The sequence below is a fragment of the Oreochromis niloticus genome, linkage group LG3, assembly GCF_001858045.2.
Source record: "Oreochromis niloticus isolate F11D_XX linkage group LG3, O_niloticus_UMD_NMBU, whole genome shotgun sequence".
NCBI classification, from domain to species: domain Eukaryota; kingdom Metazoa; phylum Chordata; class Actinopteri; order Cichliformes; family Cichlidae; genus Oreochromis; species Oreochromis niloticus.
The window spans coordinates 62,549,567-62,562,038 of NC_031967.2; positions in this window are offsets into that span (position 1 = coordinate 62,549,567).

Here is a 12,472-nt window from a genome sequence, read left to right on the forward strand (position 1 = left end):
AAACTATTTGCAGTGAAATGCATTTCTATTCCTATGTGTTGGATCTCCCAACAATACCCTGCTGTTGTCTATTCAAGCAGAACATACAGGAGAAGGCCATTTTTAAGCAGTTTAACCAAATTTGACAATTTCTAAAGTTCAGGGCTACTAAAGTCGCACAACCTTTAAGAACTTACCATTGCTTTATTTGCCTCCAGTCATTGCAGTTAATCTCATCTATGTTGTTAAATGGCGAATCCAGAGGCAATATCCCAGCATGAACAGGGTCAGTGCTGCAGGATTAACGGAAGGCTCTGAACTCCTCATGGAGGTGCCCGACTTCTCTGATCAGCCCTGTTATCATGATTATAAGTTTTTGGAAGGCTGCATCTATTGAAAAGAACAATAACACAAAGAATACTGGCTTGTGATAAACTTGATAAGCATTGTGATGAGAAAAACAACGATATCCATAAGTGATGGCCTCACATTTTGCCCTCAGGTTTAAGTAGTTCAATCTGTTAAAACTGTTTACAATTTAGCCTTTTACATATAAATGAAATCCTATGTAAAATGTCAAAGTACAACATTTTAGAACTTGCCTCGGATATTCAGCAGCATAAATTAGTGTTTTAAAGTTAAGATTACAATGAAATTATGATGCAGCTCATTGTTTCAAAGCATACCGTCGTTAGAGAAACAGTGATGGGTCAGTCGCGAACGAAATGGCTCTTAGAGCCGGATCTTTGACGTGAACGACGCGAGCCGGCTCCTCATCGCGCGCCGTGGTTTTTTTTTTTTCTTCTTTCTCTCACTCTCTCACTCACATTTTTTCCGCTTTACTCCGCATGCCAGCCTTGTGCTTTACGCTGGGATGAGGGGTGAGGGGCCGTAGTTACACTCAGTAGCACAGGAACAGAGCGGGAGGGAAAGATGGAGAATGAGCCAGGGACATCATCTATTTTCAGTTGCAGATGATAAAAGATTCAGTTTATTCATGCAGGCCCATATGACCGAGAATATGCATCTTCTTTTTGTTTTCATATTTAAATTTATATTTAATTGTTTTGTGGTTTGCAGTGTTTTGTGTTGTTGCACAAAGGAAAAAGCTGAAAATTTAAATAGTTAAAAGTTGAAATGTGAATAGTTGTTTTTTGTATTATATGATTTATTTATTACATTTTATGTGGAATAAATAAAAGTATATAAGTATAAGTATATAAAAGTACGGTGGCCCCTACAAACAAAGCACGTACAAACTCCGAAACACGTAATAACTCAGAAGCACATAAAAACTCAAAACAAGTACAAAAGACAACAGAAATGCTCCAGGATGCTAGGGCGCAGTGTTGAGCTTTTGTTACCTAGTGGCTACACAAGCCAGCAAGTACCAACGACTGTATTTGGTGTGTGGTAGTAACAGGTAAATGAACATTCTTTTAATTATTTGAATATATATAAATATGATGTGTTTAATAACACAAACAATACATACATGCTTTCATGCTTTCAATTGTGTAATTTAAGTGATCTAGGTAGCTCTGTTTTGGAAGTTCACTTCATGCTAGAAATGTGTTTTGGAGTTTGTAAGTGCTTTGTCGCTAGGGGCCGCATTTATTTATATATAAACATATATAAATAAACCACTTTTTTTACGTTAGTAATTACTTTTGTGCATAACTTTATATTATTGTTATTTTAAATTAATTAAAGCAACAAAACAACCTGAAGGGCAAAAACATGATATTCAAGATAAGTTCTTGGTAGGGAACATTCATTATTAAAGTCACGGAAAATCATGTGGGCATGTCACGTGATCAGTCGGTCTCAGGTGACCCTTTCACGTGTTTATAAATGGGAGTGGGTGCAGTCAAATCTTCAAAATTTAACACAACCATTGTACACATCCGTAGAGGCAACTTTACGTTTCTGGATCATATTGCATACATTTGTAAATCGTTTGAGGGATTTAACTCTGCATACAGCATCCATAGAGCGAGAGTCGGGGTACATGGTGGGCAAGCCGACCGCAGGGCTGACAAAAGCACCCTTGTAGCTTTATAACGGAAAGACATGAATGTATGTGATGAACATGTTTTCTTTGTTCAGCGTTGGTGTTGTCTGTGAAATTTATACTTTTCTCCTTCTGTTTAAGTTAGCTTTATTGATATCATACATACGTCGACCTTTGAGCTTCCTGGCAGACCGGGGTGGTGGTCCCCATCTTTATTAAGGGGGACCGGAGGGTGTGTTCCAACTACAGGGGGATCACACTCCTCAGCCTCCCTAGGATTCAGGATTCTCCATCCTTTTCACATCGAAAAGAGCTAGCTGAGGTGGTTCGGGCATCTGACAAGGAAGCCTCCTGGGCGCCTCCTGGGTGAGGTGTTCCAGGCATGTCCCAGGCGCCCCAGGGCAGACCCAGGACAGGCTGGAGAGATTATATCTCTCGGCTGGCCTGGGAACGCCTTGGTGTTCCCCCGGATAAGCTGGAGGAGGTGGCTGGGGAGAGGGAGGTCTGGGCTTCTCTGCTTAGGCTGCTGCCCCGTGACCCAGCCCCGGATAAAGTGGAAGAAGATTGATGGATGGTTGGAAAAGGATTGTGTAAAACATGGAAACATCTCAGCATGATCTCTACCAGGATCAAAAGAATCGCAGAGTCTGGCGTTGTCTCAACAGGTTGAGCAGCAGTGTTAAACTTGTGCTCCAGTTTGAATGATTAGTGATGACGGTTGTACTACAGCTGAAGGCTCTCTACATTCAATCCAAGCAGCAGCTGCAGATGTTCACATGTAACAGTGGTGTACATCAGTCTGCAGTCAGCTGTTCTACACTGTGCTCTTTGAATTTGTCTCTTTAGTTTTCAGTGTTTTGCACATAAAAATGAAGCCCAGAGTTCCTGTAAATATTACAATGATCTGAAATCATTGTTGCATCAGAGATTTCAGCCTGAGACTGAGGACGATGGAAACATATGTTCACTTGTTCACATTTAATCAACGAACCCTCGCTCTCACTGATGTCTAAATTTACATCACAGGGACCCAAACAGACACTCTAGCTGCAGCTGCATGAATCTGTACTTTATATATTTAAATATTTCATATTGGTGTTGTAGCTGGAAGATGTGATAAACTGGATTTACTTAATAATGCAGATTATGCAAAGTTCATTCAAAATGATAAAAAACCCCCACTGATTCTGAGATTATAGCTCAAAAATTTTTGTAACACTTTATTCATCGTCAGGTTGTTACTAAACTGTAGTTCAGAGTTAATGACAGTAAAGACACACACTGATAGTCTGAGTCTAAACAGGGTGATAATCAGAGAAATCACTTCAAATTCTGGATGTTTGACGTCTACAGACATCTGCTGGATGTTCAGGATTGATGATTTTAGGTCTGAAGAGGTTGTTAGCTCGGTTGATCAGCAGGATACTCATTTGAACCTTGAGACTGTTTTCTATAGATAAAAAAAACAACAGCAAAAAGTAGCACAGCAATAACTGATAAACCAACTTTCAGTCCAACAGATCCATTCTCTGTGTGTCCTCCTGTCTGACCTGCAGGTGAGAAACAGGTGTGAGGTGTCAGCTGTCAGGTAGGTGATGAGTGAAGAACAGAACAGAATCCATTTCCTCTTCAAACTGCTGTCAGACATTATCTACTGCACTCTGATCACATCACTCAGACCAGCTGCTTTCTACAAAGTCTCATCAACAACATCTTTAGAAACAAACATCAACAACCAGGAAGCAGCTTCACCTCTGACCACACACACACTCAACTCTACTCACTCACCTGGAGGAACAACATGAAGGTAGATGGTGATGATCCTTAAACCTTGTCCCTGGACAACACGACACTCGTATGTTCCAGCATCATTAATCGTCACTTCCTTCAGAATCAAAGACACGTCTCCATCCTTCATCTGTCTGTCCTGCAGATCCACCCGGTTCTTAAAAGATGGATGCTGGTCGTCTGGTTCAAATCGGCCATCCTTGAACAAAAGCACATATTCATCTCCCAGGTCAGCTCTGCTCCACTCTACAGCTCTAATGTTGTTGTTTAGAGCTCGACATGTCAGAGTGACGTCCTGTCCAAACTCAGCTGTGATGTTTTTCTGGTCTGAAAGAGGAAACAACATAGAGCAGAGAGGTTAAAGGTAAAAGTACAACAGTTCACTTCTACAGCAGCCAATCAGAGTGAGGAGAGTGAAACTCTGCTGAATCTTAAAAAAGAAGGGGGATTATTGTAGAAGAGTTTTATATCTCCAGCATCCAAACCATAACAGTAATATTCCATCAGCATAAGTGTTTTTGTCACTGATCAGTTTTTTTCTGTCTAAAGCTTCATACAGGTTTTATTTACACTGTGTTTTTACAAAAATATCTTTTAGTGCAGGACAACTGAAAACTGCTGCTTTAGTCCTCAGAGAGTCAGCGTTAATAAGCTGATAAACTTTGTATTTTATTCTGAGTGATAATAGGACATTATGCCCAGCGGGTTTTAAGTGTTTGCAAAATACATGAACGTCAGCAGATTATTGCAGTTTGGCATATGTGCTGTGATGCTGAAGGACAGACAGGAGCTTCTGGTGTACTAGGAGAGGAGGAGTCCAAAATAATTAATAATTATTATAAATGTATTACAAATTATGATGTTAGAGAAAAGCCGGTAATTTCACACAGTGTTCTTGTATACCATGTCTAAAATAAATAAAGTAATTGAATAACAATGGCATGGATAACACAAAAGGTCTATTACAGTGGTTTCCTGTTGCTACTTAGTGGCACTGTGATTATGAGTGTATATTCGTGTGCAGATGTCTCCAGACCAGGACTCCTTTCTAGAATGTGAAGTTTAAGGAAGACTGAACAATGTGCATTTGAGTTACAACAACTTCCTGTCATGATGAGATGTCATAGCCAAGCCCGCTCTCATCATCCACATAAAGCTGGAGGCAGACTGGATGACTACAATAAATTCATGTTTCATGGTAACAAACTGAAATTTGCCACGCTGCCATGGAAACACCAGAGATGTTAAAAATGTATTTAATACATCATGAAACTTGGCTGTGGATTTGGTTTGTATAAATTTAATACAGACCTTAAAAATCATTTTTTTAACTCAGAAATAATGTTAATTTCCCCCAAATCTGATGTTTGTGCAAAATCTTAAATATTGAATTTGTGTAAATAATAAAATAATGATAATACTGATAAAGTAAGCAACTCCAAAAGCCTTCACGTGAATCATATAGTTTGCTGATGACACCACGGTAGTCGGACTCATCTGGAAGGGAAACGAGGCAGACTACAGAGAGGAAGTCCTGAAGTTGGCAGCATGGTGTTCAGAAAACAACCTGGCACTGAACACTAAGAAAACCAAAGAGCTCATTGTTGACTTCAGGAGACACAGCACTGACTTGGCCCCCTTCTACATCAACAGGGAGTGTGTGGAGAGGGTCCACACCTTCCGGTTCCTTGGTGTCCTCATCTCTGCTGACATCTCCTGGACAGAAAACACCTCAGCGGTCGTCAAGAAGGCCCAACAGCGGCTGCACTTCCTGAGAGTCCTCAGGAAGTACAAGCTGAACTCCAACCTGCTGCTGACCTTCTACCGCTCGTCCATTGAGAGTCTGCTAACCTACTGCATCACGGTATAGTACGGCAGCTGCACCAAGGCAGATAGAGGGAGGCTTCAGAGTGTGGTCAAGACAGCACAAAAGATCATCGGCTGCCCTCTCCCCTCCCTGATGGACATTTATTCCTCCTGCTGCCTCAGCAGAGCAGCAAACATTATCAAGGACAGCTCCCACCCTGGTTTCAACATGTTCAGCCTGCTTCCTTCAGGGAAGCGCTACAGGTGCATCAACACAAAACCCCACAGACTCAAAAAAACAGTTTCTTCCCCAAAGCGATAACCACCCTGAACTCACACATGCACCGATAACACAGCCCCCCACTTCCCACTTCCTCTATGGACCACCACTATTTATACCAATTCCATGTGCAATAACTCAACTGTATATACATTATATACACATTATATATACACTATTTATTACCTATTACTTTTTTTCCTTAAAAATACCGCTTGTATATTGTACATTTCATATATATATATATATATATATATATATATATATATATATATATATATATATATATATATATATATATTTATATGCAGAAACTGTACCCCCCAGCATGTTTACACTTAGTAGGACATGCTCTGTATGTCATTGTACAACTGTATAGTGACAATAAAGGCATTCTGTTCTATTCTATTCTATTCTTTATAGAGATAAATACTTTTATAAAAAGAAGTTATTGCAATGTAATTGTTTTCAGCTACGGGTCTGTACATTACAAAATACAATACATAATCGGAAATGAACAATATTCAAATATTCAAATAATTTTGAAATTACAAAGATAAATTAGAACTTGCATATAATGATAATAACCAAACAGATACAATTAAGTAATCCTCATTCAAAGAAACATGGAGTCTGCTATGCTGCGTTTACTGTGCCGCCATGTTGTACACGTGGCACTAGTCAGCAGAATAATGTCATGTATAAAACGTTGTGGCGGTTTACCAACTCTTTAAACTACAGCATGGTACACATTTAAAATCTTTGTCCCTGTTAGAGCAGTGTTGTTCTCTAAATCTTACCTGCAGAGAGAAACGCGAGGACACCAACAAACAGCAAAGTCAGGCAGAGCGACACATGTGCTCCGGGAGCCATTTCCGTGTTCTCGAGTTTGGTTCTGATACTTACAGTTATTATTATATAGTTTGTCTAAAGCAGACTGAATAGAACAGACTAAAGAGCATGCAAGTTAAAAACTGGACTATATGAGATTAAATTTAAGGTTTAAATAATGCTGAAAGTCACTGATCGACAGATCTGTCCTTCAGCTGCCCAATCAAACTCCTGAAGTCACGTGAGAGTGACGTTTGGTGGGTTGAGCTTTAGGACGATTATAAAGTTCGTCATAAGAAAAGAGATGGATTAAAGCAGGTCTGAGTGTTTCACACAGAACAAACATTACCTATCTCACCAACTACATACTGCCCATATTGTACTATGGAGGAGGCAGCATTTAGCTGTAGCCTCTATAAAACCCATGCTGTTCTGGAGAACTTTATATAAAAGAGTCAAATAAGCCAATTTAAACACCGTTGTTCTGAAGGGATCTCTGAAACTCTCAAACACTCATCCTGATCACCAGGTTGGGGAAAAAAACTACACATACAAGTAAAAAACAAATTTTTTACACAAGTAATTTCTCATTTATTTTTAAAAAATATTTCAAAAATGAAAAAAAAAAGTGCCGCAAAATAATAAAAATCAACCAAACAGCCACAGACAACACTGGTCTGTATTTCCTTGTCAGCTGTCATGAACAGATCCCACGGCAACACCTTAGCAACCACATTCCTGTTGTCTTTGTACACACATATTTGACAAACAAATATTACAAATGCAAAGAAGCAGGTCTCTGCCGCCCTCATAATCAGCTAATTCTGTCAAATAAATGAAATCCTGAAATACTTTTGTTTTTATTGTGTCTCCTTTTATTTCAGTTCTTGAATGATCTCCACAGAACACTACAAACATAACTGATCTCATCATCAATCATCAGCTACATACTAAAGACCATCATCAGCCAAAAGACTTCAAAATGATGTCATTGTATAAAAATCTGTTACCAGTAACCTGCAAGGTGTAGCTTTAATCCTGCTTCAGATGCATTAACATTATCAGTCCATTAATCCACTGATGCTCACAGACTTCAGTCAACCTGTCAGACTGACTAAAAGACTGAAAGACGTCATTTAAACACTTACTGTTGTTCTGAAGGATCTCCTCAAACACTATATTGATCCTCAGGATGGAAAATTATCCAGCAAAAAATGCAGAACTGTGTTAGCAGGTGAACAAATGTTATTCCACATAAAAAAAAACAAAAAACATAAACATCATCAAATCAAATAAAGTTCGATGTTAAAAATAAAATGTAATGACTCAAAAATGAAAAGGGACCTCTGTACCCAGCAGTAACTGAACAAACAACAACCTGTGTTCCCCAGTCAGCTCTTGTATATGACACACCTGTGTGACAACAGCTGTGACCATAGCAGCCACTTTTCCCCTGCTCTCTATTTATCAGCTTTAAGATGACAAAGGGAACATATGCAAAGTAACAGGAAGTGAACTTGTTTCACTGACACAGGTAAGCGTGTAGAGACAGATGTCCAGTCTGTGTGTACCTTTAGATGTAAACCTGATCTAACAAATAAAAGCAAAAACTCACACTTTTAATAAAAATAATCTCTGTATTGTTATATACTACAACACATACAATAAACATAGATAAGGCTTGTGAGAGTAAATGTATGTGTTAAATCAGAGAAATAAAAGCAGTCCTCATGAATCAAACAGGTAATAATGACGAACACATACTCAACCAACAAAAAATAAATAAAACGTAATAAGCGTCAGTATAGGACCTGCAGGCATGTACAATAGAGCCACCGTCAGTTGCTAAAACTGCAGGATATGAAAATGTTCCTGAGCTATTTTTATAAAATATTTCAGTGGTGCATCCTTTCTGTATGGAGTTCTCCAAATATCTGACGTGCTCTCCATTTTCCTCATACAGTCTAAACACATGCAGTTAATGGGGTTATTCCTTTTTTTTCAATTCAAATTTGTTTTTTGCATAGCACGTTTAAAAACAGCAGAGTTGACCAAAGTGCTTCACAAACAGTTAAAAACAAGAGAAAACAATATAGAAACAAGATAAATTAGAAACAAATATAGATAAATAAGAAGACAGTGAATTAACAATAAAGGCATAAAACAGGCCTGATGGTACTCATACTGAACTCGAATTAAAAGCCAAAGTAAAAAAGTGAGTTTTAAGACGCGATTTAAAAGACTGAATAGACTCTGAAGTATGAATCTCCTTTGGCAGATTATTCCAGAGTCTGGGTGCTGCTACTGTGAAGGCCCGATCTCCTCTACGCTTCAATCCAGACCTTGGATGTACTAAGAGCATCTGGCTTGAAGATCTCAGTGCTCTTTTGGGTCATACATGTTGAGGAGTTGGTTTAAATAACTAGGTGCCGTATTATTTAAAACTTTAAAAGTAAGTAAAAGAATCTTAAAATTGATACAATATTTTACAGGGAGCCAGTGTAAATTTGCTAAAACTGGAGTGATGTGTTCATACATTCTAACACCTGTTAAAAGATGTGCAGCGGCATTTTGGACTAACTGCAAACGATGAAGAGATGAGTGTTGGAGACCCACATAGACGGAATTTCAGTGGTCCAGTCTAGAGGTGATGAAGGCATGAATAAGTGTTTGTAGGTCTCGTGGAGGAAGATAAAGCTTCACTTTAGCAATTTCACCTAATGATAAAAACTTGTTTTCACAACTGTGGACACTTGCTTGTCTAATTTAAAGGAGCCATCTAAAAACACTCCGAGATCCCTTACAGCGTGAGAAAGATGAGAAGCAAGAGGACCGAGGGTTAGTTAAATGGTGATTCTAAGTTGCTTATGCGTGTGAATGTGAGTGTGAACGGTTGTCTGTCTGTAGCCTTGTTAGTCCTGTGACAGTCTGGTAACCTCTCCAGGGTGTATCCCACCACAAACCTTGATAAGGATAAACAGAAGAGGATGGACGAATAATTTGACAGGCATTTCATTTGTGTGCTTTCTGTTAGCACATTTAAAAGTGTTAGTGAATTTATAAATAACATATTTATTGACATGAATTGTAGAGTTTGACATGATTCATATCACTCTAAACATGATGTAAACAGGATGGCAGCTGCAATATTAATGTGACACACTGAGCTGAGTTTGCTTAATAAAGGGAGGGTTTGTATCAAAAAAAACCCTTTAATATAAAAGCAGCTCTCTGACCAGTTTACTTCTTCTGTATGTTGCGTGGCAGTGTGATTTTCCACATTCTTAATTAAATAATGCTACTTTCAGTCATTATATTGATTATTCATTCTGAACTCATTCATAGACACGGCAACAGATCATCCAACTATTTAACTTGCTTTTGAAGGTAACATTATGGGATGTATCTTGATGGATGCTCAGTCATCCAGGTAAGTGTATGATTGAAATGCTTGTAAGAGATCTGAACTGTAACATCTTCAGTCTCTGAGTCGTTTGTTTCCAACAGTCCTGGAAGTGTTTCACTGCTGACCTGCTGGATGTTTATCTGCTGATCTGATGTAACATCCAGTTTCACCAGTAGATGACAGCCCATTTTAATCCTCTGAGGTTTGATGCCCCAGTAGTAATGTCTCCAACTCATAACGTGAACTCCAACAATCAAAATAACAACATATAATGGTTTTTTATATAACCATTTTTAATAAATGTAATTAATGTGTTTAATAAATGTGACTTGTGTCTGCTTCAGGCTTCACTCAGAGGTTGAACAGGATGAGCTCTGAGCTGGTTCAGTTCAGTCTGAGTCACATGTTCATGAGTTTGTAATTCATCACCTCTCTGCTTATGTCTCAAACTACTGGCTAAGAAACTGTGAATATTTTTCAGAGGGAGGGACAGTAAGTAAAACAGGACTCACACTCTCTTTTTTTTTTCTTTTTTTTTTTTTAACCTGTCCCGTTTGGTTCTTTTGCCATCATAATTATTGTCTAAAGGCGAAGAAAGATGCCCAACGGATTTACTTTACCAAATGGACCATCCCAGCCTTGCCGTAATGGTCCATTTGATTCACCTTTTATTGTTTATTTTATTTTCACTTGCTGAATACGGGACAGACTTGACTGGGGGAAAGAAAGGGGAGAAAGAAAGAGGGAAAGAAAAAAACCTGAGAAGAGGGACGGGGAAAAAGGGCAAAAAACAAAAACCAACAGAATAAGCAGACAAAAAATACATATATCGATCACCTGGATCACCTGTTGAGAAAAAAAAAAGAAAGCAAGCAGAAGAAAACGAGAGTAATAAACAAGATCACAATGATATATGGGAATATGACAGTAAATACTAAATATTAAACATTATGGTGCAGCACGTGAGATCGACAGCGCACAGTGTGCTTTGAGGTAGGAGCCAAAAAGGGTGTAGTTTGTGTGTGTGATCACCCGTGTGTACACCTGTGAGCATGAACGCGCTTGTTTTTAAAAGGTTCCTTCATGTAATGATCTGCTAGAGGGTGTGGGGGGCCACTGCCCCGACCTCCAGGGCATGAAGCAGGTATGGAGGAGATCAAGACTCCAGACATCCAGAGGCCCCCAGAACACAAGAGACCAAGGAAGACCAACAGAGGGGCAGCTGCGCCACTATCCCAGAAAGAGCTGAGGAGAGTCCCAGATGAGGGGTCACTCAGCAGCCACGCAGCAGAAGCCGGGGGGTTGCAGTGACGTGCCCGTGAGCTCCGCCGGCAGCCAGCTGTGCCTGAGTGGCCAAGCCCGGGGGCCGTGAGGCCGAGGGCACCCCACCCCGAAGTGGCCCGAGCGAGCCCCAGGCTCCAGGCCCCGATAAGCAGCCGCCAAGGAAACATCACACCTGGTGGGTCTTCAAATCAAGCTCTGAAGCAATGCAATTTAACTGCTCACTTTGAAGGTTTTAAAGAGTAAAATACAGAAGCTGAAAGCAACTGTAGACCAGAACAAAAACAAAAAATTCAGTACACGCCACATGGGCATAAACGCACATTTAACAGTAACCTGGGCGATGAGCATGGACTGCTCCGCTGCTGCCAGGTTCCTGTATGTGTTCCTCATAACACATACATATAGGTCCTTGGGGCTGGGCAGGGCACGCTACACGGCATCCAGAGGACAGTCCTCAGGGAGGAGGAGGAGTTGGCCGTCCGACTTGGCTCTGGAAATATGGGGCCTCCCTGCTACTGCAGAGTCAGGGGTGGTCTGCTTGTCTCCACCCCAGGGGTAAGGGTGACACCTCCTGGGTCTGGGTGCAGTTTGCCCCTCTAGGGGCAAGGGTACCTGGACCTGGGGTATAGAGTACGCTTGGGGAGTGTGATTGTGTGTACAGTGTCTATTTATGTCTGTCTCCATGTTGGGTGAGTGTTGAGTATTTGCATATGTGTGCATGGGGGTGGGAATGGATGTTGGTAGGAAGATACCTTTGTGTGTGTGTAAGGAGATAAAACAATTTAAAAACATGAATGTAACCAGGCAAAGGGTCCTTTTCTAAACATTTTGAAAGTCCACACTTCCTCTTAAAGCTGCAACATAAATGCAAAAGGCAAGACCAGTAAATAAAGACCATTGTGAGTGTTTACATGCCTGTAACTACTGACTGATGTTTCATGTGTCATTTACTAATATCAAAGTTTCATTAAAGAAAAGAAGAAATCTTTGTTTAATAAACTTGTAATAAAAAGGAAGACTTGTTCATCCTCCAGCTGTTGCCTTCTATTAAAGCTGAAGGTAAAACTCTCCTGCTCAGGACACA